The following is a 27,407-nucleotide window of genomic DNA, read 5'->3' as shown; positions in this document are numbered from 1 at the left end:
TGCTGCAGTACGTGTGGCCTGGCAGCTCAGGGTTGCTCAGGACAGCAGTTACTCAGTGTGTTACAGTTGTCTTCCTCCCATCCTTAAGGTTTTGTCCAGGACAGTGCCTGCATCTGAAGAATGATTCTGGTGCCTCAGCTGAATGCAGGCTGTACAAATTGCTCTGGCACTGATGTTACAATGAAACAGAGGAATTCTAAGCTGAGAGCAGTTTTGTAGAACTGAAGCCCTTGAGGTGGAACTTGTTTGGTTAAACATGTTTGTTTGCCCTTGTAATAGACTGGTTAGAAACATCTCGTTCCTGAGAGCAATGTTAAGGGTGGATCCAGGATGCTTTGTGCTACCTTTGTAAGCACAGGCAAAACCTCAGGAAGGGCAATTTGGTGAACACCACACTGTACCACAGATGCTTTGTTCTGAGATCTTCCTTTTTGAACTAGCAGGTGTTTTATTTTTCTTTCTGTGCTCATGAATCTCCTCTCTGTAGCTTACTGACTAAAGGATCTTTGCTGGAAGCAGGACCACGGTCAAGGAAAGGGGAAATGCTGTGTCTAGACTAAACCACAGCTCTTTCTTCTCTGACCTGGCCAGTTCCACCCAGCCCAAGCCTGTACTGGTGGGACAGTTAAAGCTATTTTAGATGCTCACTCAGGATGCAGGCAAGGAAAGACAAGTCTTCCTGCCCCCATGTACCCATGTTTGTCCATCAGAGTGGGTCTTGTGTTATTTGCCCGGGTAAGGGCAAAATACAGACGCTAATGGGGATAAAGAGAAGGTGACTCTCAATGTAAGTTTACAAACGTGGCAAGGAGCTTCAGGTGAAATGTATGAATGGTAAATAGTTTTATATTTGAGTCTGATAGGGAGGAAGCATTTCCTTCCCCACCCCTCCAAAATGAAGTTTCTTCAGCTGAAAATTGCCACAACAAAGCTACAAATAGCTGTTCCTTCCTATTACGAGACATAACAACGGACTCTAAACGGCTTTACTCCATGTAACAGAAGGAAAAACCTCATCCTTCTCTTTTAATCCCTCCTCTCAGTTTCTTTTTTTTTTTCTCTTGATTAATGGCCACTACGGGTTCTGCATAAAACCCTTGAATAAACTCCTGCTAGTCAGGCTGCTTGAAATTCATTACAGTACTGGATGTAAAATGTTAATGATATTAATGTATCACTTTAATTCCTTGATTTGCAGTGTATCAACATACTACTTAGTCATTGCATAGAGATTTTGGATTCAGAACAGATTTGGGGCTTTGATACCTATAATGAGATTTATTTGCTTTCAGCAAACCACTTTTTCTAAGAAAAAGTCATAGAATTAAAACCTGAAACTTCAAACAACAAATAGTTTAAAAATTCCTAACTTGTAAGCATGCCAGAATATACCCCTGAAGGCCACTGTTATCTCTAGGTAAAAGGATTATTGTTATGGTGGTATTAGATATGGTCCCTGACAGAAAATAACATGCCAATAAACAAATGATGTCTTGAGATTTTTGTACCCTTTATGGAGAAATGCCCTGGATCAGTGAGTACACAATGTTGATCTCCTTTGCTGCCTTCATTAATTGTGCTTTAATTGCAAGTGAAAACATGCTTTTATTCTCACATTTAAGCAAGGCATACATCTATTTTTAGTAGTGCTATCACTCTTTTTTTGTTGTTCTGTTTGTTTGGTTTTTTGGGGTTTTTGTTTGTTTTTTGTGATAAGATATGTATATGTGGAAATGTTTGGGCATATATATATATATATATATACACACACAGACACACATATGCTATTTAACTTTTTTGTTTAATGAAAAAAGAACTGGAATGTATGAGAGCCAGGATGTTGGTAGCGTTTATAAGGTGTGCCTAGTTTGTATGCCAACTCTTGGAATGAGAAAGGAAATGCTTGAAGTTGTCTGGCAAATGTTTTAAAATTACTTCAGTTTCTTTCTTAAGCACAGAACCTCATACTTGTATTCTGTATTATAATTGCCTTTTTCTTGCTCTATTTTGTAAGAGAAAATAAAAAAAAATGCATCTCATTCACTGGCAACTGCTTAATCATGTCTTCCTGCCTTTTTATGGAAACCTGAAAGCTTTTGCCTCTAGGGTAATCACTTTTCCTTTTTTTTCTTAGATTGAAGACCAAGAAAGGTGGCAGAAGTGTTTGGAATCTACTTTCTTCTAAAGCTGAAATGGTCCTGGTTTGGGTTTTAGTTTATTCTGTGTTAGATCTGACTTTTTTGTAGCTCCTAAAAAGTTTTGATAGGTTCAAATCTCATGTAAGTGTGGTAAGTTTGTTCTTTTGCAAGTATGTAGGAAGAAATATTTTTCCAGCTTCTACTCTGTCTGCTAAAGGAGAACAAGTCTTTTGGCAAAAGGAGAAAGGGAAAACTGGCATTGAAGGCGCCAGCATGAAAATTATGAGACTTGAAAGGATGCTGTAGGAAAACCTGGAGTGAGGGAGGGAATGGGGATTCCCCTTTCCCTCCTACAAGGAAACATTCACTGTTTATTTAATAATAAAGGTGTTTCTCAGTTCAGATAAGCAGGTTAACAGTAGTGCCCTGGTAGGAAAATCTAGCTGACTCACATGTTTTACTTCTGTTTTGTACAATATAAATTGTATCACCACTCTAATGTGTCTGTAGTCAAATAATTGATGTCTGTAATCATCTTACTGGAGTACAAGGTCTCCTTACAAATTAGCTTGTTCCCATGTTTCCTGAGAAGTATTTATCACTCAATAAATATTTATGATGTGTGATCTGATACAGCAGAGAGTTATGGTGTGTTATATCATCCTTTTCTAGCTAAGTGGATAGTACTCTGAACTAGTGCTCCTCTAGTTGTGTGTGTTTAAAATACAGCAAAGTGTTTGTATCTGCAGGATCAGGTGATTCTGTCTGGTCTCTGAAGAGAAATTAAACACACTTGGCTTTTTCAAAATAATGATCCTATAGATGTGTTAACCTTACAAACAAAAATGTTTTGCTTTACTGTTCCTGGTTGTAAGATACCCAAAAAATTAAAATACATGTCAAGTACAGATTTCTGTGCCAAGAACTAGAAGTAACCAGACTTCAGGTTTGATAAGGGTAGTTTGGTTGGTTTTGTCGTGGGTTTTTGTTTGTTGTGGGTTTTTTCCACTTTGGATTTTGGTTTACTTTATGGGTTTTTGTTTGTTTGTTTGTTGGTTTGGTTTCAATGATTTTTTTTTAAACCCGTTCTATCCAATTTTCTCCATACCCTGTGGTCACCAATTTCATTAGGGTTTGAGTCAGGCTTTGAATGTTAGCTGGGGCCCTGACACATTTGGCATGTGACATTCCGCTCACAAATGCCACGAGTCTTGGAGATTCTTTGTGCTGTTTCATTCTTTTAAGGGAGGGTAAATAGTGTAACATAGTTTTGGAGTAAAATATGGGAAATTATATAACTTTGAGAGTTTACCTTAGAACCTGTATTCCTACTTTATTTACTTTAAGTAAAAAAATGAAAATCCTGTTGGTATTAGGTGTTTGACATTTTACAGTGTTTGTTAGGGTTTTTTTGCCAATGTGGACTTTGTTAGGATGTCATTTTTTGTGTGATTGAGACATGAAACTATCAAATGGGTGTTCATTTTGTTCTTTTACCTGAGCTGTTCCACTACATGGTATTTTCATAAGCATAGGGGTAGTTATAGGATCTGTTATTGATATCTAGATATAATTTTAAATCTCCTCTATTCATGTGACACATTTTGACTAGGAAAGGATAGAAATTACAGATTTGAATGGCTGTAAAATGATCATGAGAACACTTCTGCTCGTGGAGAGAAAGGAGGACACTTGTAACAATTAAAGAAGTTCTGTAATGACTTCCTTCCTGTAGGAACTGGAAAATAGTCTTCTACTTTGCCTTAAGTAAAGCTGTGGGGAAAGCTTTTCTACTGCAGCACTAGAGAATTGTGTAACTCTGGGTGAGGTTTGCTGATGGTATTGATAAACCTTGTAGTTGTCTGGAGCTGTGAGCAAGGCCATAGAGTTGCGTGGGTACTTTGGAAATCAGGATGATTTTTTCCTTGCAATAGGGTTAGCAGACACTATACCAGATTTGTTTTCTGTGATCTGTATTCTCCAAAGTGAGATGAAAAATTATTCCTTCAACACTGCCTAACATATGGTTGTGGCAAACTGTCTTATTTCAGAAAAAATATGGGGAAATACACGTGTGTAAGAACATAAGAAGGAAGGGAAGGACAGTGCAAGATAGCTGTTTTTGTATGCCCTTCCAGAGCTGGTGTTCATGATGCAGTGACCTGCCATTTGAGACAACTTGAATATGGGACCTATGTGGCATCTTATATTTTTTTCATGCAGCAACATGGTTTCAGTTGCTTTAGAATTCTCGAGTGTAGAAACAAAAATTCAAGGTGGCTTTCACTATCATTCAGGATTTCCAAGGATAGTCTTCTCCCTAATTTCTTTGCAATTACAACCCATCTTTCATTGACTTCTAACCAAGACTGACCAGCCTATGCCTCTTGTTTCCCCCTGCTCCATCTTTCTTTCCATTTTGTAAAGTGGATCAGTTCCCTGATGCTCCTCTGGATGCCTTTTGAGTGCCTCAGCCTGCGCAGTTTTGAAGGACCAACTCTTGGGTGGTGGGTGTATGTGTTGTAACTCTTCTTCAGAAGAAGCTTCACTTGCATTATGGTTTGCAGAAAAGAATCAACAGCATAGGATAAACTTATCTGCTTCCACCACTCCCAAATACCTATTCAAACTTTGAAGTGTCTGTGCTTACTATGACCATTGTCTTTGCCCATTGGTGCTCAGTGAGGATTAGCAATTTCTTTAATACCTTGAGTAAACCTGTTACTGGGGGGGAGAGTTTCTTGTTCTCTAATCTGAGTTGACGAATGTGTCTGATTCCTTCCCACACCACCTCATTCAGTAAGAAAAAGCAAAATATTTGCTTCCTGTCACAAACCTGAACACTTTAACTTCTCTGGTGTGTTTGAGCTGTAGTTCTCTCTTCCTCCTGAACTGACTCATTCCCAGTCCTCATCACCTTGCACACTGGAAACTGCTCCCTGAAAAGATGAGACAGAACATGTAAGCCACAGTAAAATTAAATGCTGTCAAGTAGCAGGGCTTGCACTGTTCTTTTATACAGAAACTACTGTAACCCAACAATTATGGTTGAGAATAATACAAATAATTTTCTGAAGTCCTTTTGCCTGACAATTTTTCTGAGAATTTGCTGTCTCACTATCACTCAAAGTCTGTTACATAATTGTATAACTATTTTGCTGTATTAGATGGGTGTGCTTCCTTCTCTCTAGCATCTCCACGTTGGTGAAAACTTAGCTAATAGTATTTATATTAGTCTTTTATCAAGAGTGGGATCAGTAGTTTCAGAAACAATCCCTTTCTTTGTCAAATGTGTTCTTTTTTGTAGAGATTAAAAACTTAATTTGGTACATATGTTCTTTCAGTAAGACTTAAGTTTCCTTATTAAATGTATTTTTCTTTTGCCTTACAAGGCATAGGTGTATTTAAATTTCCATCTAAATCTGTGTCTACAGTCTGCTTTTAGTCTTCTGGAAACTATTTTCTGGAAGCTGCTGCTGAGTATTTTTTTTTAATATTCTTCGCATACACCTTCAAAGCAGTCTGATAGTTTAACTAAATTTCATCAAGATAAACTAGTAGTTCAGCAGATTAAGTGTTATGCCAGTGCTGGCTTCCACTTCTGGTATTCAAACAATGGCTACTGTGAGCTGTGGCTTTTTTCTTGTCTCTTTTTATTCCAATTCCAGTGGGGAGATATGCTTTATGCCTCTCAGAGAACAGTTAGAATACTTAGGATTAGCAACATGGAAGTGATTTTCAGGCTTATGTTCTCAAATGGTTCAATAGTAAACTCATTGGAAGAAAATGGTTCTCATTTTACCTTCTTTGAGGATACTCAAGCTTATTTCAGCTAGTGAATGTTTTAATATTTAATGTGCCTTCATGAACTTTTAAGTTCTCAAAGTTTTGCTCTGATATTAAAGTTTTGAAGCTGCTGTGAAGTTTAAAGGGAATAAAACCCCAACATTTTTGTAGAACCTTCTGCATGGCAGCAGGCATAAAATTATACTCTTTCCTGGAATTAAAAGATAATATTAATTGCTAATAGGTAATTATCAATTTTGGTGTTTAATTAGCTAATTAGCTATTCTCAACATTATTTTTTAGGACATGTCAAGCTTTGTCTGAAGGTAAGAACAATGTGTGGGAAAAAGTTGGATGGTATGAGCACCTCTAGTATGTGAGCCTGTGTGTTTTAGGGAGTCCTGAGAAGAATAGTGAGCCATCAGCTTCCTCTGTGGTGGAATAGCATAACTTGGTATGTTTGTGTTTGCTAAATTTATCCAACAGCCTGATACTTAACTTCTTAAGTAACTTGTGGCAGACCCTGCAGTGTCAAAAACAAAAGAGTGGCAACTCCATTGCCCCCAAAGACCTAGAAGTTCATATTGAAGAATAAAAACATTGTATTTTTAAGGTAGCAGCAACAGTTATTGGACTATTTCGGGCTATTCACTTTTCAAACAATTAGCAAGTGGCTTTCATTCTCAGTCTCATTCTCAAGGGGATTTCTCAAGCACCCCTTTATTGAAAAAGTGTTTCCTTCTAACATTCCCTTCTGCCACAGTGGCTTTACATTTAAACATAACTGTATTCTTCCCACCTCACCCAGTATGGAAGCTGGTATTTAATGTCTATGGCTTTCTTGGCTTATTCTCAGGAATCTCTAGCTGCCTTAAGGATCTAAACCTGGGATTTTACAGAGATTTTAGCCTCCTCCTAACTGTGGCTTGCTTTTTCTTATTTTTACCCTCTGCTTCTCATGTTCACCTTAATTTACTAAAAATTAGAGTTGGTGCTGCCTTCCCTTTTTTTGCAACCTTTAAGTGCAGGGGAGGATCACAGAGCTCCATGTTTGGCCTCACAGAGGACATGGAAGAAGGAAGCTGAACTTAATGTATGCTGCATAGTGAAGAAAATGTATACATTTTTTTCTTCCATCCTCTTGGCATCTTCTGCATATTCTCTTTGCATTCATGCATTCTCAGTTCCTGTTTCAGTATCGACTTTGGGGACAGATTAACACATTTTATTCAGGACACCAGTAACATTTGCTTCTCAGTGTTGAGTCCCTGTCACTCTTCTTTGAATCTTGCCCCTTCCTTAGGGGAGAGGGTGGGTTCTTTTTCACCTTGAGGTCTATCAGACATAAAATTATATCATCCAATATTATGGTAGGTAATAAGCAGAAAAGTTAGAGTATATTGTATGGGATAATGAGAGCTTTGAGTAATATTTATTATAAATACACATGAAGATGCTTTTAGCAGATAGTCACTTGTATGAATTTGATGTTTATTTGCATCATGGTAAAAAAAGTGTTGCATAAAATGTAGGATCTGAATAATGTACATAAGAGACAAGTAATTACATGCTATCAAGTTTCTGGGATAAATATTTATTAAACAGGACCAAATCAAGCATAGTTTTTTGATATCAAAAAGAGCCTTTATTTCTGCAAACTAAGTCATAACAGCAAAGGAGTAACTAAGACAAGCTGTGTCTGAGTCTCTCTCATGAAGTAAAATAAGCACTTTCCAGCAGCTTACTTGCAACAGGAGAATCTTCACAGTATATTTTGACTTGCCTTACACCTGCATTCAGAAGAGTATTAGAAAAACTCACTTTGGGAAAGGATAAGGGGAAAGAAGTGGCTGAACTTCTAGTAGAACCAACATTGAGTTGGTTGATCAGATTTGAGTATTTCTCTGTAAGTAATTTTTCTTGCTGATTTTAATAACTTTCTGGCTGAACAAGCAGCTTAGCAATCTCTGTAGTGTTCATTGAGTTCTTACACTTTCATTCTGCAGTGAACTACTGTCAGATCTCAGGATTGTTCTTCAGTTCTTTACTAAATCTTGTTCAATAGCCTACTGTTAATGATTGCCAAGGGCAGGTTTGTCAATTATATTAACGGCCCTTCAGAAGGACTTGTTTAATACCAAAGGAGTAACTGCTGCATTGGAGTACTCTGCATCCTGCACTGGTGTGTGGCTAACACAGAGCACGGGATTCAATCATTCTCGTTTGAAAACACTACATAAAAAAAGCAACTCAGTGACTAACAGATAAGACTTTTAGAATATGTGCCTAATAAAATCATCAATTTATTTGCTTACATTAAAAGAGTAGCTTTCATAAACTTTTCTTATAAGAATCCTTTGCTTCCTAATAATAAGATATCAAACACTAAAGAGGATTCCTTTGTTAGAATGCTTGCTGGAATGGTTGTATTAGCCTTCATTTGGACAGTGTTTTTCTGCTGTCTCCATGTCTTTCCATTTTGTTTTATGCCGTTTAATTCTGCAGTGCAACCTGATAGCAGGCCTGTGTACTTTCTTGTGCTTTAGTTACCTGTAAGATTTACAGGGTTCAAGTGCATTGTAAGAATACTAAATGACCTGTTGTTTGGATTAAAAAAAAAAACCTTGAAAATACAGATGTCTGTGCTACATATTTTAATTACTATGTATGTAGACTGTATTCTAAAGATGATAGTGCAGATGGCTAAAAGAACTGCAAATTTTCCATCAGGAACTGTAGGAGAACATTATACATACTTAGGTGATCCTAATCAGTAATCTAAATTGAATGCTTAAAACCCCCAAACCCTGGCATCCCTAGCTTGCAGATTTCCAGCAACTGTTGCTAAGAGGTGGTATGTTCAGCAGCTTCTGTGTGTTAACCTTTAATCTCATTTACAGTGAGATTAAATGCCATTTTAACTCATACTTTTCCTTGGAACTGAAATTCCTCAATGCAGAAGGCTCCAGTGGTGCCATCTGAAGGCTATAGATGGAGACCTCTTTTTATGCTGCTGCTGTTTTTTTGCTTCCCAAAGCATGAAAGCTTTGTGGGATTGACCTGGCTGCCGGTTTTGTGAACAGTTCCTGGATGCCTGGGCTGGACTCACTGGGGCAGTGCTAAACCTGATTAAACCACTCTGAAAGTGAACAGAGATATGTACTGAAGCTTGTAGTTTGGGGGGCAGGGTTGAAAGTGAAATCTGGAAATGCAGAAATTGACTGCTTCTTTGTTGTGACCTTCTCCTAGGGAAAACTAGAAGTTTTCAGATACTTCTGGTACCTTTGCATTAAAAAGAGGTGGCCAGAAATTGATTTGATATCTGCTTGATACTTTTTCTCCATTTGGTTGATTATTTTGGAATTGATGATATCAAACTAATATCATGTTCTTCTGCATCATGCAAACTTGCTTTAAAACACTCATTGGGGAGTGGAAGTTGAAAATGTCAGAGTTTATTGATGGTTTAGCCCTTGCTTTAAGGGGGTCAGTGTCAGAAACCAGAGAACCCTGACATGTAAAATGAAAAGAGGTCTTGGAAAGAAAAGGAGCATACTAGTGAATTAGAGCCTGTGAACCTTTGTCTTTTAAAAATGACTTGTTTCCTTTTCAGTTTGTCATCCTGAAGTCTTAAATTCAAAGATTTTGAGATTTGAAGAAGCTTTGGCAAACACATCCTTCTAACAAATGCCAGTGACAGTAACATGAGCAACTTTTTGCTGTTCTTTCTCTTTGTGATTTGAAGTCTTAGGGAAGCTGATTAACTTTGTTTAGGGGCAGGGGCAAAAAAAACCCCAAAGTACTTAATGTAATTCAAATAAGATTAAAATAACTAGAATGCCATTTTTTTGAATGATGTGTATTCCATTAACACCTTAGTTTTAAGGATTGATTGTCCTTAAGTGGTATTTTAATTGAAAAGCCAATGGTATTGCATAGGGTTTCCTTCATTAAGAAAAAGGAAAACCAACTACACACATGAAAATCCCAACCCCCTTTTACTGTCTTTTCTGTCAGTCTGGGTTCACATAGGTGGGAATGTCAGCCAGTCTTCTGTAGGAATTGAGGAAACAATGGGCTTTCTTTTAAATGCTGATGAGTTGTTTCCCAGAGACATCCAGAAGGAGCTGTGAGCTCCTTCTTACTGGTTGCTGATGCAAGCCATCCACCCAGCTTTTGATTGATGTCAGCTACAAACTGTGAAAGTTCAGCTCTCTTTGGGACCAATCCAATGTGTTTATTTACTTGATCAGTTACCAAATTAGTGAAAAAGTTTTGCACCAAGTTAGAGCTCCTTTTCTCCTCTTTTCCTGTCCCATGCTGTAATGAAGCAGAACCATATTGAGGTCTTCAGACCTGTTGTGTTGTGCAAGTCGGATTTCTTTATATTTTTATATACATATATATATATGTGTGTGTGTGTGTGTGTGTGTATGTATATATATATATATATATATATGTATATGCCAGCAGAACCAAACATTTAGAAAAGGTATGAGTGTAATCAACTTGCAGCAGAATTCTTAGTAATTCAGTGACGTGGGGGAGGAAGAAGTTAGTCTGGTTTCTCCAACATCTGTTGTGTATTTTATATTTGCAGGTGTGAGAAGATGTCTAAAAGAGTGTGGCTTAGCTGATGTCATTATTTTAAAATTATTTTTTTATTAAAGTGAGTGTTAATTTACAGCTGAACTTTGCCTTGCACATTGTTTTTCTGTAATTTCAAACAGTGACTGAAATATTGTTACATTGTGCCAAAACCAAAAGTGTCACATCAAGTTGTACCTAAACACTTTCTGCTCTGGGGACACATCAGTAAAGAATTGCTGTTTCTCCTGGTCTAGTGGAACCTCTTTCAGCCTGGGGTCTACCACTGGTAACGGGAAGAAGCTTAAAAATAAGAAATACTAAAACGAAACCAAACAACCACAAATGCTCTTCAGATGAGATGAAGGAGGAGAGAGCTGGTTGACTACCCACAGGTGAACCATCATGTTGGTGAATTATTCTATTGACCCTGAGTATAAAGATGAGAACTAACTGCAGAACAGTATGAAGGTGACTGGTTAAATGGGAATCTTGAAGAAAGTTTCTCTGCTTTCAAAATGGAACAGTGTGGCCTTCATATGCATCTTTAAAATGAGAACAGGTGATTTTTAATGCAGTGGATTATCTGGGAAATGTTTTAGGGGGTCTATGATCTGATATTGGTTCTGAAGTCTGTCTTGGACTTCATGGTATGTGAGATAAGTTTTGTCAAGTCTATTCAGGTTTTAAAATAGACTAGTGACTTCGGGTGTCATGATGAAAGCCTTGCAGGAAGGTGCTTGCAGCCTCTATTAAACTGTGCCATACTCTGTGTTTCCATCCCTGAATCTTGGTGGTGTCTGTGATAACCAAGGCTATGGGCTTATGGTGTTGATATTTTATTTCTGGGTTATTTCAGAGGTGGAACCTTATGTCTATATAAATAATTTGACTTGCCATGGTGCTGAAGGATCAGCATTATGCTAGCAATGCAATAACCTCTGAAATACAAAAGACAGACTTGATTACTTTATCTGAAAGTATTTTTTTTCCCTTGGAGTATTAACCGCTTGTGACTAAGTCTGTGGTCTTCAGACCCCCTCCAATCTGAAGCATTGTATTCCCTCAGCTAGAATTAAAACATGTTTTAATTATCCTGAAGAAATTTTCCTGAGCAAGTACAAAGTAGTGTTCTCATGTTAGTTAATACTGCTGGTGAGCATTGAAAAAATACTTTTCTCCAGTCTGAAGGGTTGTATTTGTGACAGACTATGTGGTTCTTAACTAGTTCATGGGGTTTGGGGATAAAAGCCTTATTGTATGCTTTTAAAAACAAAGGATAGGTCCCCTTCCTTTTTTCCTTCCATTTGTCTCTTTTTGTGTTGAGTTTTCATGAGTATGAAGGCCAGTACTCTTGAGAGACCCCACCAATTTGTGCCATTTGTAATGCTTAAAACTTAAATTTGTTTAACAGCAAATGGGAAGGGTAAAATGCTTTTTGATTTCAACAAGCAATGTAAGTGCAAGATATGATCATTCAAAGACTAATAATAATATGCAAGACTCCTTTTTCTAGCAAGTGGAAGTATTTTTGATCGAGTTGCAGTAACTGTTGAAAATGTTTTTAATGTAGTTATCTTACATATCGAGTTTTCTGTGATCGAGATCACGTTTGTGCATCTGCAATTCATGGATCAGTAAAAACTTGGTTGTGGTTCTAGAGTTTGATAATTCTGAAGGATTCTTGAGCTGTGCTCTACCCTTCAGCAGGTCCTGCCTTTGGGAGATATAACTGAAAGACAACTGTATCCCGGTCTGCATCAAAAGCAGTGTGGCCAGCACGTGAGGGAGTTGATTCTCTGGAGTGCTGCCTTCAGCTCTGCGGCTCTCACCATAGGAAGTACATGGACCTCTTTGAGTTAGTCCTCTAGAGGGAGGACCATGGAGGTGATCAGAGGAGGGCTGGAGCACCAATCCTCTGAAGACAGGCTGATAGAATTGAGGTTATTCAGCCTGGAGAAGAGAAAGCTCCAGGGAGACCTTAGAGGAGCCTTCCAGTACATGAAGGTGCCTACAAGAAGGCTGGAGAGGGACTTTTGACAAAGGTACGTGTTACACACCAGATCAGTGATTGGGTCAGAACCACCTTGTGAGGGTACATCTGTGTGTGTGTCTGTGTGTTGGGGGAGGAGACCAAACCTTTAGCACAGTGTACACATGGTCAGCCAAGACTTCTGCTGCAGTCAGTGCCTGGAGAGCACAACAGCCAGAGTCTATGGACAGGCATGCCCAAGATCTCCATCAGGCCCTGGCTTGCTCTCCTGGAAGCTGTCAACATGTGACCTGAGTGGCAACTGTATTTTTCTCTCCTTTTTTTGTTCTTTCTTCTCGCAATCTTTTTTCCTTTATTCTTTTCTTTCTCTTGTGGGTAACTCAAATTCTTTTTGTAAGTTGTGGGTACTTCACTTAAGTTGCATGGAGTTCATGTTTGCTGGATGTAAAAAAAGTTCTCTATTCTATAGCAAAGCTTGTTAGTTCTGTGCTTTTGTGAAGTTACATGACATTTTTGTAAAAATCTTTTTGCCAAAACACCTGTTTTGTCACCAAATTAAAAGCAATTAAGGTATCAAATAGCCAGTGGCTTAACAAAGGTTTGTCTGGGTGAAATCTCTTGAAGCCTAAAATTAAAGTGTAACACCCAGTAAAGGCTGGACTGGGTTGTAACAGCATGTAGTGATAGAACAAGTGGGAATGGATTTAACCTGAAAGACTTAAGATTATCTATTAGGAAGAAACTCTTCATAGTGAGGTTGGTGAGGCACTGGAACAGGTTGTCCAGAGAAGCTGTGGATGCTCCATCCCTGGAAATGTTCAAGGCCAGGCTGGATAGAGCTCTGAGCACTACTGGAGGGTGTCCCTGCCCTCAGCAGGGGAGTTGGAACCAGATGATCTTTAAGGTTGTTTCCAACCTAAACAATTTTAAGAAATTGTTCAGTGTGTAGAAAGTAAAATGAAACTGAATAGTTCATACCATAACCTTTCCCCCCTCCACTCCATATTCCCTCTATAAAATATTTCACAGCTCTTTCTGTGCACACAAAATATGACACTCTGAAGCTTGGAGAATTAGAACAATACTAAGAATAAGGCATCCCTCTTCAGCATCTAGCACACTTATATTTCTCTCTATTCCCTCTCCCCTTTTAGCCATAACTTGCAGCATTTCTATGTGTGATAAGCAAGATTCTTAACAACTTTATTTTTACTGGCAGAAGAAACGTAGCACATAATGGCATGTGTAGCAATAGAGCTTTATAAAATCTAGCTGACTTATTTTAATAAAGTATTCCCAATTCATGGGTATTGGCAATTTATTCATAAGAGAGCTAAACCCAGCTTCTTCTCTTAAGAAATAATGATGAAAATCCTCCAGAAATGTTGCAATATTCCTGTGTTGGCTTGAACTCCAGATAGAGAAAAGAAGTGGGAGGATTGCTTTAGACAGCAAGTTTAATTTTTTAGCCCAGTTATTGTGTGTCTGGTGATATCAAGAGGAAATAATTTTATAAGGGAGAAGGCCAGAGAAAGAAGCAATGAGATGGAATAGAATGTCTTGCCAGCTGTTCCACAATGTACTTGGTGATTGCTGACAGGGAAGCTGAAGGTTTCTTTCTGAGCCTTTCAGTTGCTATAGTGCTGTTCACTGAGTCTGTCACCCCATAGGTCTGTCTCTGTTTCCATCTCTCTCTCTAAAATATTATTAATGTCAGTAAAAATCAACCATTACAATTATGAATTCATTAAAAATGGTTCCACAAAGCACTGTCAAGGATCAGCCACAGTCAGTGGATGTGATAGAGGCTGGCAAGGCTTGTATTACCTTAATAGCTTCTTCATTTTTCAGTCAAGCTTTTCTTTTGGATTTCAGCAGATCCGTTCAGTTCAAAATGTGTTGGTGCGGCCACCACATTGTTTCCAGAGAGCTTAACATCAGTTTTCTCATGCCTGTTCTGTAAAAACATATTTGAATGTGCCACTTATTAATATTTCTGCAATTAAAAAAAACCTTTCCCCTTTCCTTCTTAACAACAGGATAAGTTTGCCTAAGAATTTCTGCTGGGACTTGTGTTTGTATCCATGTTTTAATCAGTTTTCATTCCTGATACCTGTTCTCAGGACTGTTTGGATATGTTACTATAGTATTTTATAAGCAATGTTATGCACAATCATTCATCTTATTCTTTGGCAAAAAAGTCTTCAAGCCAAGTTTAAATTGATTGGGTGAGATCAAACACAAATCATGCCAGAGGCAAAAGTCAAGGCTCCATAAGACTGTTCTTTGCATGCTTTAAACTAGGAGGGACAGTGCAACTAAATCTGTACCTCTTATTACAGCAACATTTTTAGAGTTTTAGTCCTTTTCAGGAGAATGACCCAAAATTGTGGAAAGTACTTTGCAATTTTCACTTTAACTGCATGGCATCAGTAAGAGTAATTTGTTTTATTCAATCTTGTTATGCATTAAAAAGGGAAGAGGGATGATTTCTTTTAGTGTCTTGCACTACTAGTCCAGCCAGTTTCATTGTAGGATGTATTTTTATTAGGATTTTTCTCAAGCTATAAATAAACATAGGCCAAGTGAAGAACTATCTTATAAAGATGCCCTTAACCTTGTTATTAACCTCTAAGACTTTAGGAAAGCATGGATAGTTGGAGATGGAGAAGATTCTAAAATAGAGTGCATAAGGTACTGGTGTGTGTTTGTTTTTCCTGTGGACATCTGGGACAGCCAGTCCCTGTGCTGCTTCTTGACCACCTTCTACAAAGTGTCATCATTAGGATCACGGAATTTCAACCTGGTGAATTGCTCCCAATTTGATGTGAAAAGTTAAATATAAATGAAGTGGGTGTTTACAAATTGTGAACTTCCCCCAAAGGAGGGAAGAAAAAAGCAGGATGCTGTGCAATTATTTTGATTTTGCATCAATGAAGCATAGAACAATTAAGCTGCTTGAGGGTATGGGGTGATCAAATGAGGAATATACCCACTTATTTCTGTGTGTTCTTGAAAGAAAACCGAACTGTCATAGATGAGAAATGCATTTGGCCCCATGCATGAAATGTGTGTGCTCATATGATTCCAGATGTTATTCAAGAGCCTAGTGGTGAGCCTAGCTACTGCTTGTATGTAAATGAAGAAGAGTTTTTGTAAAAGATTACATTAAATGCTCTTTGCTTGACTAGATATCATCATCTTGAATGTACCAAATGTGTGTTAGCATGGGTGCTTAGTGAAAAATGTAGCTTGGCATCCTCATAGCATGAATTACATTAACAATGGGTAAATAGGTATCTGGCACCAACATCTTTGGGGAAATACTTTTTTTATAAGGAAAGTAGAATAAAATTAAAATATGACAATAGTTGTGGGAAAACATAGCATTCACTTTCTGATTAGATATGTGCATAATTTTTCACTACAAATGACAATTTTACCTTTCCTGCACGTCAGAGTAACAAGCTCGGCCTTGGGCTGGTCCCATCCCAGTAACTTTGGAGAATTTTTCCTTACACTTCAATTCTTCATTAGAGTTGTTTGCTACCTCCCTGGGACCTGCTGTTTACCTGATTATGCCAACTTTAGTTACTTGATGGCTGAAGTAGTTTGCTAGGTTGAGGTTGTTCTACAGAAATACAGAAGAATACCTAGAAACATTTTCTTTGAAGTCCGAACTTCATGGAAACCGTCATGAATAAAATAGAAAAATCTGGGGGGAAAATGGAATGTTCTCAATATATACCAAGAACTGTTGGCAACCATTAGAAACAAGGAGACTTAAAAATATCTAGAAAAGTTTGTTTACCTCACAGATTGTCCAGAGACACACAGAACACTAGAATTGCAACACATAGGGATCCCAATGAAAGCAGCAGCTTTGCACTAGCTAAAATTATTCTGGCCTATCTGTTTGCCAGATTCTTGGAGAAACAAAGCACTGTTGACAAACAAGGTGTGCAAACATGAAGCCACAGTTTCTCATTGGAATTCTGCCATGGGAGCAGTGCGTGTGTGGCTGGAGGACTGCCTGTGTCTGTGGATGGTCTCTGTACATGACATATGGCACAGATGACTCCACCATTAATCACAACTCTGAATGGATGAAATGTAGTGCTGTGCATCAGACTGGTCTCGGAGAGGGAGGGAGAGAGAGGGTATAGGTGTGATGCCTTAGATTTATCATTATTTTACCATTATCTCAAAGCAGTGTGTTGTAGACTTCTTTGTGGGTTGCCATAAATCAAGTAACTTGTGCAAAAATCCCTTCTGTTGCAATGTCATCTGAACAGAGTTTTCTGTGAGGATGGAGTAGTTAAACTGTTTGGTTGTATGCACCTACTGGTTGTCAGCATGTTCACTGGTACAAAAACACTCACTAATACTCGAGACTTTGTTCAGTGTATTTTCTGATGCCCTAAATAATTGCAATCAGCCCCCAAAGTGTAAGGATGTTCATCTAAAGGGTACCCTGTGGTGTAGTTTGATCAGGACAAAGGTCATAAAATCAAGTGACTAAATAAATGCCCTGTTATGATGCCTGTTCCAGCTTTCTAAATAAAAGGTAACCCTTAAAGAGAAGGATAGGAGGGAAAGGGATGATACCCCTTCTCTTGGAATGAGGCAGAGGGGCAAGACAGATGGTTTGGTGCAGAACTTACTTGATGTGGTGATGAAGGGCTCATCACTCATCATTAAGGGCTGCTCGAATTAGTTTTCCATGTGTGATGTAGTTCATTATGGAAGCTTGTTTTTTCTGTCAACTTTGAGCATATTGTAGTGAGTCAATGCATAAGCATTGAAGAAGATTGATATGGTATAAGGTGCAATTTCTTGACTTTTATCTTTCTCTTATTTGATGAAGGTGTTGACTCAGCCTGGGTAAAAGCCACATGGCAGGTGAACCTGCAAATATGAAGCATGAAGGCTGTTGTATAGTGGTGTTAATCTTCTGTTCTCGACAGCGTTAAAAGGAGGACCTGTGTACTTCATTTTAGGAAGTGCTTATATATACACGTCTGATAATATTCTTCTAGTGTATTGTTCAAAGAAAAGGGCTGCTCTGAGTCCCCGTGGCTCTGAAAATAAGACCCTCTTGCATTTTGATGTCATGCTTACATTGGATGTTTAACAAACCAAGAGTTCTCTTACCCTGCGTGCTATGGAAGTTTTAAGTGTTTCTTTAAAAAAGGTAGGAAATGGCCATTTTCAAGTGCTAGTAATTTTGTAATAAAAAAGTAAGGTACTATTTTCTTCACATTGACCTTTTTTGCAAAAACTTTTGTGCTTGTTTAGTTAAAGTGTACCCTTATGTCCCTTGGCAATTAAGGAATTTATGAATTTTAAAGAAGTGACATTGTGATCCTGTGGTGTTTGGCTTTTGGTAGGAATAAATGTAACAGAACTGTTTGCAATGTTAGTGAGACAGGGAGGTTTCCGTAATATTTCCTGTAGTTCCTAGGGCTCAAAGGGATTCAAACAAACTGCAAAGAAACCTTGAGATTAGAGGAAATCACTATGAATACAGACAAAAAATTATTAAAATGTTTTCTATGTACTCTGTCTCTTTACAGCTTTTAAAATCAGTTAAATTCAACTAGGTTCAGGTTTTGTGGAAGAGAAAAAGAAAATTATTTGTAGCAAGGTCTTTCAAGTAATCTGTTTTGATACTTCTTAAAGGTTTCTTCGTGAAATTTTTAAATAGTCTTGTTTTCAGAGATCTATGCAAAACTGCATAATTCTTAGGAATAAAACTCACATGAAAATATTTAAACTGTACTGTGAAGTTGCTTCACCTTGATCTTGCTCTGTCCTAATCTTAATTAGGAAGATGTTCATGAAAGTTGGCTGGCTGAAAGAATTCTTTTGATTACTGCACTTCAAGATAATAGAAGGGCTTATTGCTAACTCAAACTGCAGGTGATTATTAATACTGTATGAATTGAAGGAATTGGTATTTTGCTGTTAGTTTTGCAGCAGTTGTCTATTCCAAATCCTGCTCCTGACAGATAGGATAAGCAAACGTGATTGCTCACTTTCCTTTTTCTAGTTCCCCATGGACAAGAACCTTGGCAATTAATGCAACTGGGTGGGTTTTTTTCCCCTTTTGAAGCTGACAAGGGAAAGCTGTGAAGTTGGGTACACACGGCATTGTGTGGTATCTGTAAATATAAGGATGACCTTCTGCAACCTCCTCTGAAAAAACACTGCATCCTTTTGCTATCGCCCAGATAATCCTTATCCTGCCTGGCTTCTGGCCACCAGGAAGCTCAGGCAATGTGGCATCGGAGCCCTTGATTAGCAAGAGCAGCCATGTGGAACAGAGGTATCAGGTCTAAAGTCCAATTTCAGCCAATCTATACTTCAATATTTTGAAAACCAGTACATTTATTATATAGTTAAGCATCTTCACTAACAGTTGTCTTTGCTTACAGAGGAAGGTAGGCACTGTTTGAATTAATACTTCTCTTCATTCAATAACATTTTACCACAGAGAGAATGTGTTTATTTACAATTATACTATAGAACATATATTTGATATTTTAAAAAAGTAACTCCTAGACTGTAGAAAAAAACAACAAGCAAAACCAAAACCCAGCAAAACCTTTGAAGCATATGTACTCTTGCTTAAAAATATGCAACAAATATGAAGCTAGTTCTGGGCATAATAAAAAGACATTGCAAAACATGGAATTCTGGCAAGTGTTGTCTTTGGGGAAAAAATGGTTGAAATTGTGTATTCAAATCTTTGTAGCCACATGTCTTTCACTTCCCTAATAGTTTCTCAATTTTTTTTTTGTTAGGACAGTGTTTTGGAAGGCATAGGAAGAACCTGTCATGTTAAAGTTCTTACAATTTTGGTGTTCGGGTTTTGGGGGGTTTTTGGGTTTGTTTTTGGGTTTTTTTTGACAGAGAGGTGTATATTTGGATTTTTTCATTTATTTGTTTGGGTTTTTTTAATGAATTAAAGTGTAGATTCAGGTATTGAGGACTCAAGTTATGTGACATATTTATTTTATGTGGAAGAATATGTGTGCAGAGTAAACACTAGGCAGCAATTCTTAAGAGCTCTCCTGTTACGTTTCTCCCCGTTACTGTTTCTTCAATTTCTCCTGAAGAAGAGATACTACAAATAGCTAAATAAAAAGAGTAAATGAAACTGTAGCATTTTGGTCCAAATATTTATATTTTTTCATAAGAATTCAGCTTTGGCATTTCTGTGGGGTTTTTCTTGTTTGTGTGTTTTGAAATTTCAATTGGGCATTTCCTTTTCACTGGAGAAGTTCATTGTTGTGATAAGTTTTTGGGTTCTTTTGTTTCTTATTTTTTCCCTTCGTGGTGTAGAGAAATCTGAGCTGCCCAGAGCTCCAGAACAGTGATGATCACACTTAGGCTTGCTGGTCTTTTGCCCACTCTGAATTCATAACTTTGGAAAGTGTTGGAGACCACCTTTTAAAGACTTCTGTTAGTGAAAATGGGGAAGAGTGAGAACCTTGAAATGAAAAGGTAAAAATTGCATAAACAAGCAGTGCTCCTGAAAAAATTTGTTTATGCTTCAGCAGATGCCAGAAAGGAAAAACTGGGCTCTGATGGTGCTGACTGGTAGAGGCAATACCAGAGAGAGTTATGACTGGTTGTAAGACAAGATGTATTCTAGAACGTCAAGTGTCCAGAAACGAGTGTTTGCTCCCATGATCTGCAGACCACATCACTCCAGAATCAGTGCTTTCCTTCCAAGCAAATATTGCTACACTGAGAGCTGTTTGAGTTATAACATACCAACCAAGCATTCCTGACTGGATTTTCAAAATTTATAACTATACGAACTTTTAAGATAATAAAAATTGAGTTCCTGTGCACTGCTTCTCTACTCCAACTGGAACATACTTGCTTTCTGGGTTTGTATTTATCAGGAAATAAACCATATTTCAAACAAAATTTTTATGTCCATATATAAAGCTGAGTATGGAGGAATGAATTTAAAAGCTTTTTCCCTCATTTACCTCTCCTTTATTAGGCTTTGGTATCATGCAAACAAGATAGCAAGTGCATTGGGTTTTTTTGGTTTTGTTTTGTTTTGTCTCAAATAACTGACCTTGTACCCTGTTAGGAAAAAATGTCTTGGGCTAAACTTAAAGTGATGTAAACTCAAGGGGTGAACAGAAGTGGTAGAGAGCCTGCTTGAGCCATCAGTGTGAGAGGCTGATGCTACAGTGGTGAAAACAGCTTTAACCTCAACAACTGTATTAGGCTGCTGTAAAAAGAAAAAACGGTAAAGAAAAAGAAAAGAAAAAGGTAGCTCTGTCTAGGAATTAGATGGATACATTATTTCTGGTAGGATGTGTATTGAGCATAGTCCTAATTTCAGGTGGCCTCCCCAGGTTACAGTTATAACCATGTTACTGGCTTTTGTTTTGGTTTTCCCCTATAGGATGTTGAAGGTAAAGATGGCATGCTAAGATTTCATATTTTCCTTCTGGTGTCACTTCACAGAATTATTCATTTGCCTTAAACATGAAAGGCATAGAATTTCTTTCAAACCTAAAATTTCTGGGGTTTATGGGTTTTTACTGTGACACCTCTGAACTTTGAAATTTTGAGTTCAAAGTGTTAGTTACTAATGGGGCTGCTGGGTTGGTCTGGGTGTACTGAAAGGGTGGACGTGTCCAAAACATTCATAGCTGCTGCTGCTGCTTGGAGCTACTCTTGCTGTTTTGGAAAGATGAAAGACCATCTGATACCAGTACCTTTCTGAAGGCAGAAGGAAATAGGGATGGGTGAAAAAATCAGCTTGTGGGTTTTAAAACTTATGGATTTCCCATTACAAACACTAATGTAGGGGTTTTAATTTTCATGTGAAGTGTTGTCCATATGATTTGCATTTCCATGTTTATAGATACATTCTTCCAATCCCTGTGGTTTCACTAGTGAGACAGAAAAATACAGCTAGGTTTCTCTGAGTTCAAAACTGGTTTATATTAATATACTGCAGGAATTCACGTTTCAAGAAAAAAGTAGAGTATTGTGGCTTGTAACATACACTTAGAAAAATCTTGTCCTTTAAAATCTTTGAAAGGCTCTCTACTGATTCTATTCTTCTTTGGACATATCTGAGAACTAGTAGTTATTTTGAGTATCCTAATGTTGGAGCACACAGCCTAAGAGTTTAGGGACGTGATTTTTAGGGTTTTTTCTAAAAGTTGTCAAGCACCTGACTGTCGTCACTGGGAAATTTGTGGAGTGCTTGGAAGTAACACACTGAGTGCCACAGGTTGCTGCAATCAAGAAAAAAACCTTAGATATTCTGGGTTTTGGTGTAACTTTTTCTTTACCAAGCCAAAATGCTGGGAGGAGGTTTGTATGATAGATACAAGCTGTTTGATAATTGTAGAGGATCATATGTGGTTTAGACTAAAGATTTTATATCTTTAAATATCAGCACTTAAAAAAGAGTCAGCAACATTGGGCTGGCATACCTTGCTGCTGTTGGCTTAAGTTAAGCCCAAACTTAAAACTGGTTGCCTCTCCTAATGGTAAGAAGCAACCTGAATTACAGAAGTTTATTCTATTTATGTTGGCCTTAGAGTGGTGCAGAGGTTTGTTCTTTAAAAACAGTGTCCATGCTGAGGTTCACGGTAGAATAGCCATAAATATTGATGATGTGAACAGTGTTTTGGATAAAGACAACTGGAGGGATGAAGGAAGAAAAATGTGGTGTTTTTGTCCATAACTGTGGTTGCAGTTCTTAATATAACTTAATAGTTTACCAGTGCAACAGTGTGTGAGGTCAGATGGAGCTCAGACAAGGAAATAACACAGTGATTCACTTTTCCAAAGCAGCTGTGCTTTTGCTTTTAAACAACTCTTAATTGAAAAAGATCATAGTAATGTAATTAGAATGCTCTTGTTGTTGTTAATGATAACTTTTCTTCCCCCTTAATTTTGTTTTCTACTGCAGTTAATGAATTTTAAAAACTTCAATTAAGTTGGCAGTCTTTTAACACAAGGATTTATTTTTTTAACATTTATTGCCTTTTGACTTTTGACAGCAGGAACAAAAGGACACATATTTCTATTTTAACTTGGCCAGAATACAAATCAAAGTAGCAAAATAGCTACTGCATTTGGAGGGTGGCAGCTTTAATAAATCAGTTAAATACTTCAGAGTTCATAATTCTTCCTGTTTTCAGTATGGGGATTTTTTTATGAATGCTTTAATGCTTTACTTCAAGTATCACCTTGAAGACTTGAGACAAAATGCAATACTATTCTGTTTATAGTAGCTGCAAAAAATTACTGATTTCCTCTGTAAATCACTGGAAATTATTAGAAATATGCATTTTTCAACAAAAATAACATTACACTGTATTAATCTCATGGATTTTTTTCCTTAAGGGAGTATTTTCTGGAGTGCTACAAATGAATGAATAATTTTTATTATGGATTGCTATTAAAATAGTTTAGCTGTTGCTTTAGAGTGGTGTGTATTCCCTGCTCCAAAGGATCTGTCACCATATTCCAATATTATGAGTCTCTGAAATAGCACTGGCTTATAGCAATGCAGAAGTTTAAAATCTGATGAAGCAACAAGTTATTGTGTAAGGCACTGGTGGCACTGATTCTGCATTTCAGTGGAAGTTTAGGTTATTCATTCAAACAAGGCTAGATCAAAACAGTGACAGTGCACTGTTGCTGAGGTTACTGCAGAAAGCTGCCTTTAAGAAATAAAACTTGTGTCCTGTGGCTGGAAGTTTGCCTCTTCTCCACATACTGTCCCTCAAATAGATTAACTGAACCTATCAAAATTTAACTTCAGTAGTGCACTGCTAAAGTTTGTAGTTCTAAAGGAATTTAGAACTAAGAATGACCTTGATAATTGACACCATCCATAGCTTGAACTTCCATGAACTCATCTTTTTAGTTCTTCCTAAAGGCATGGCACTAGCTTGAATCAATTTTGGATTGTATAAGCAGAAGCACATTTGGACTTTTCTCTGGTATGTGGAAAATTATTACACCTTTTTTTCAAAGGTGTAATGAATTCTGAAAACTGGGTATACTGTGGGGATGTTTCTTTTCAGTTGTTTATATTATTCTCCAGCAATTCAGAGCCTTTTTGCCTTAGTATTGTGGTCACAATACACTTGCAGCATTTGTGTTAGGTCTTTAATTCTTTTTCTTCCCTTCTGAAAAAGCACTCCATATACTTCTGGAGTTCTAGGAATAGTAATAAAAGAACACCATTCCTCCTCTTCTTGGTCTCTTTTCCCTTGTTTCTTCATCCATCTAGCGCTTTCTTCCAATCCTTCTTATTAGCAGAGAGGAGTTGTGGGGCAGAGGGAGTCCTTTAGATTATGAACACTCAGGTAGGACCTTATCTAGCTCCTGAATCTAAGAAGCTCTTGAATTCCACTGTGCAGAAGGGTGTTGGAACTGGCCATACTAAAGGAAGAGGATGAAGGTGTCTTGCATTTCAGGTTGCTTTTACAGCCTTCGCTCAGTCTGTCAATATAAATCCAATATTAATTCACTGCAAATGGAATTTCCCTGTGTAAAACAGGGCAAAATAAAGGATACTAGCTCCACTTGTTTTCAATTTTCTGTATAAATTATCCTAGTCTTTTCTCATGAATCAAGTCAAACTAGATACTGTTTTTATTCCAGATGGTTGTGGCAAGGCACTGTCTAACTTGTTTATGTCTCCATTTCTTCACCCTGTTGGAAGACGTTTTCTTTGATAGTATGTCAAAGCTTATTGAAGTTCTTGACATTAACTACTGTATTAAATATAAAATATTGCACGCTAAAGTTGTCTCATGCTAGTTTATGTGACTGTTTTCTTTTGTGTAGGAATTTTACAGGCTTGCTGTAAGGCAGCTGCAGTTGGAAACCTGCTGCTGTCTTGGAAGCCTGCTGAAGTATCTATCTTTGTATGAGCTTTTAAAGTACTGTTTGGCTGAGGACAGCACAGTGAATCTTCATGTCTGAGATGTCAGAGCATGCTGATGAGGAACTGTTTTAACTGAGGTGGTTTATTTAATCAGTCCAGTTAAACTGTTTTGATCGTTCAGTCTGGTCTGACATCTCTGTACAGAGCCAGGTCTCATTGCAGTCCTAATTAAAGGCAGTTTGTAGGCAATTTTCTTTTCAGACTGATGTTTTGTCCACAGACAAAACCTGCTTCTGTCTTCTGAGATTTTGTTGTTTTGTTATAAATTGAATAGCATTACCTGGGTACTTTACATTAGCAAAACAAAGCTCTCAAATGTGCCAAGACGTCCAAAGTAGAAAAGCATATTGCCCAGTGGAGGGGTACATTAAACGAGCACTCTAGTCTGTATAGACCATGTTTTTTAGCTTTTGTGATTGACTTTGGGGAGTAGGGTAACAATCTATAGCTACCTTGGTGATCAGGTTGGGGCCTGAGTGTACTAATGCCTTGGTGGTTGCATGAGGTACTGAAGCTGTTCCTGTTTGGGGTTTTTTTGTCTTAAGGAGGACTTGATGTAGACTGAGTGTCTTGGGGTGAAACACTCAGCAAAACAGGATCAAGGTAATTACAAGCATTTGTTGTCAAGACTCTGCCCCCTAATCCCCAACTTCATGGGCCATACCAAGTCATAAACTTCATGCTGGTACTACTCAGATGCAAACCAGGAATGAATGTTTGTCATCTTGTGACTCAAATAAAGCAAACTATGCTAACCATAGCAAAAAATGAGATATGGTCAGTAAAGGAACACCTAGTTTCTTTAATATCCCTCTTCTGGTCCAGTGATTCCTGAATCTTGAAACCTCTGTTTATAGTATAACTGGAAATCAATAACTTTGATAATAGAATTTTTATATGCAATGCAGTCTCCTATGGATAAAAGTTTAAATCACTTCACAGAGCTTACTTAATATTATTTACTCTCTGACCTCAATAGAAAAAGATGGAAGCTGTGCTGTCCTTACTAGCTGCAAACTCTTTGATGCTTTGATGGCTGTTCTGATGCCCACTCGCACTGACAGGCTGCTGTTCTGAAAAGAAAAGGAAGGGAAACCTGAAACCTCGGGCTGTGTGTGATATGGTATCACAGCACAGGATGGCTTGAATCTGCACTGGATGTGATTACCAGACAGTAAATCAGCTGTGCTGTGCTAGAGCCAGAAAGCAGCAGCTTTCACACTTGCTGCCTGTTTCCCACTCATTGTAAAGCCCTGCCCTATCACTTGATAGACCTGGAAAGGAAGTGCAGAGGAAGCAAGTGCCACTGCTGGTTCAAAATGTTCCAGGGCAACTGGAAACTTTGAGCAATGGCCTGGGTGAGAAGAACAAGACCTTATTGACAGGGTTCAATCTTTGTCAAGTCTGTTTCCCATCAGCTTCCTAAGTAATCACAGCCTTTCTTTTTTCATCTCCTTTGCACTCTCTGGGTATCCCACTTCCACCTCCTTTTTTATTTTAATAATTTCTTTTGTTTTAGTGGACTGAGAAACCAAGGAGAACTAGGAAGTTTTCATCCCTTTGCTAAATCCTGCAGGAATTACTAATGAAAAAGATGACAAAAGCATTCAAGGTAGCTGTCATCTCCTGCTTTGCCCCCATGTTCCTCCAGATTTTCCATTGAATGTTCTTTGAATTTCTCCTTTCAGTAGGTTCTTGTTCTTATCATTTGGTGTACAGAAATACATATTGTTCCAGTGATGCCATGACACATGTGGTGCAATGGGAGAAGTATGTAAGCTGAGATTTTCTTGGTTTCAAGCTCTTCTAGACTGTGTAAGACTTAAAGAAGCATTTCTGCCATAAAGTAGCTCATTTTTTCTAGTGCTGAAGTTTTAAACATAGAGTAACCTGCCCCTCGCACAGTGCACTGTGCCTTTTGCACAGATATACCCAGGATTTTACAATCCATGCAGTAAGCAGTCTCTAATGGCAGTCCTGCTGCTCTAGGGCCTCCTAGTGCATCTCAGATTTCTTATTTCACTGTGTTTTTCTCCTTAGGCTCTCTGTGAGAAAAGAAAAGCTCATTTAATCTGAGGGGTTTTTTTAAAAAAAAGTGTTTTCTTGGAAAAACATGTTTTTAAAGGATGGCCAGAGAGATGTCTGTTTAGGTTTTGCATTTACGTGTCTGTGACTATGATCATGACAGAGCAGATCCATGTAACAGGGTTTAAGCATGTAAGCATAGGTGGCATCTCAGTGTTTTTGTGGTCTTTTTGTAGCAAACCTTTGGCTCTGGTGGAACACATTTGCATATTAAAGAAACAACCAATTCTAAAAGTCAGTGAGAAGATGCAGACTTTGGGCATGGGTAATATTCACTGAACTGGCTGGCAAGAACTCTTTTGGACAGGGAAAATTCACTGGTTTGTGATGGTTTGTACTCACTCACAAAGATGATGTGACTTACTGTATTTGGTTATCCTGGCAATAGTCATACTAGAAAAATCATCTTATTGCAGGAAAACTTGCACTAGAATGTGTTTTAAATATTTGCTTTTGGGGAGTCTAATAATTGAAGTTTGACAAGGGTTTAAAAGGAAAAAAAAATCCCTAAAAATAAACGACCCAGATTGTCAAAACTCAATGATATATAAAAAGAGAGAATGTTTTATATTCTGTAGTATAAATAGAGGGTGTGCTCGTGATGTTTTTGAGAAAACAGTTGGTCAGGCAGGCAGAGTGAGTACTGCCCTTAGAAGTTGGGTGGAAGGATCGTGTGTGCAAGGGAGAGGCCAGTGGGGCACAGTGCAAGAGAGGCACATTGGTTTGCAGACTATGCCAGGCTTGCACTACTCTTTAAAAATGTTTTTCCTTCCCTATCTCCAAAATAGTTCAAATTCAATAACTGTGCTTAGGATATTTTGGAAAGATGTCCCCAGGCACTTCATAATGGAACTTTGGAAGAGAT

General features: G+C 37.9%; 1 protein-coding gene across 1 annotated transcript in view; it reads left to right on the top strand.

Moving 5' to 3' along the window:
- GMDS (GDP-mannose 4,6-dehydratase) overlaps window positions 1-27,407 on the top strand; it is a 409,845-nt gene that overhangs the window by 39,558 nt on the left and 342,880 nt on the right. The window lies entirely within an intron of this gene.

Source organism: Pithys albifrons, chromosome 4, assembly GCF_047495875.1.
Source record: "Pithys albifrons albifrons isolate INPA30051 chromosome 4, PitAlb_v1, whole genome shotgun sequence".
NCBI lineage: Eukaryota > Metazoa > Chordata > Aves > Passeriformes > Thamnophilidae > Pithys > Pithys albifrons.
This window is presented reverse-complemented; position numbering and strand designations above follow the sequence as displayed.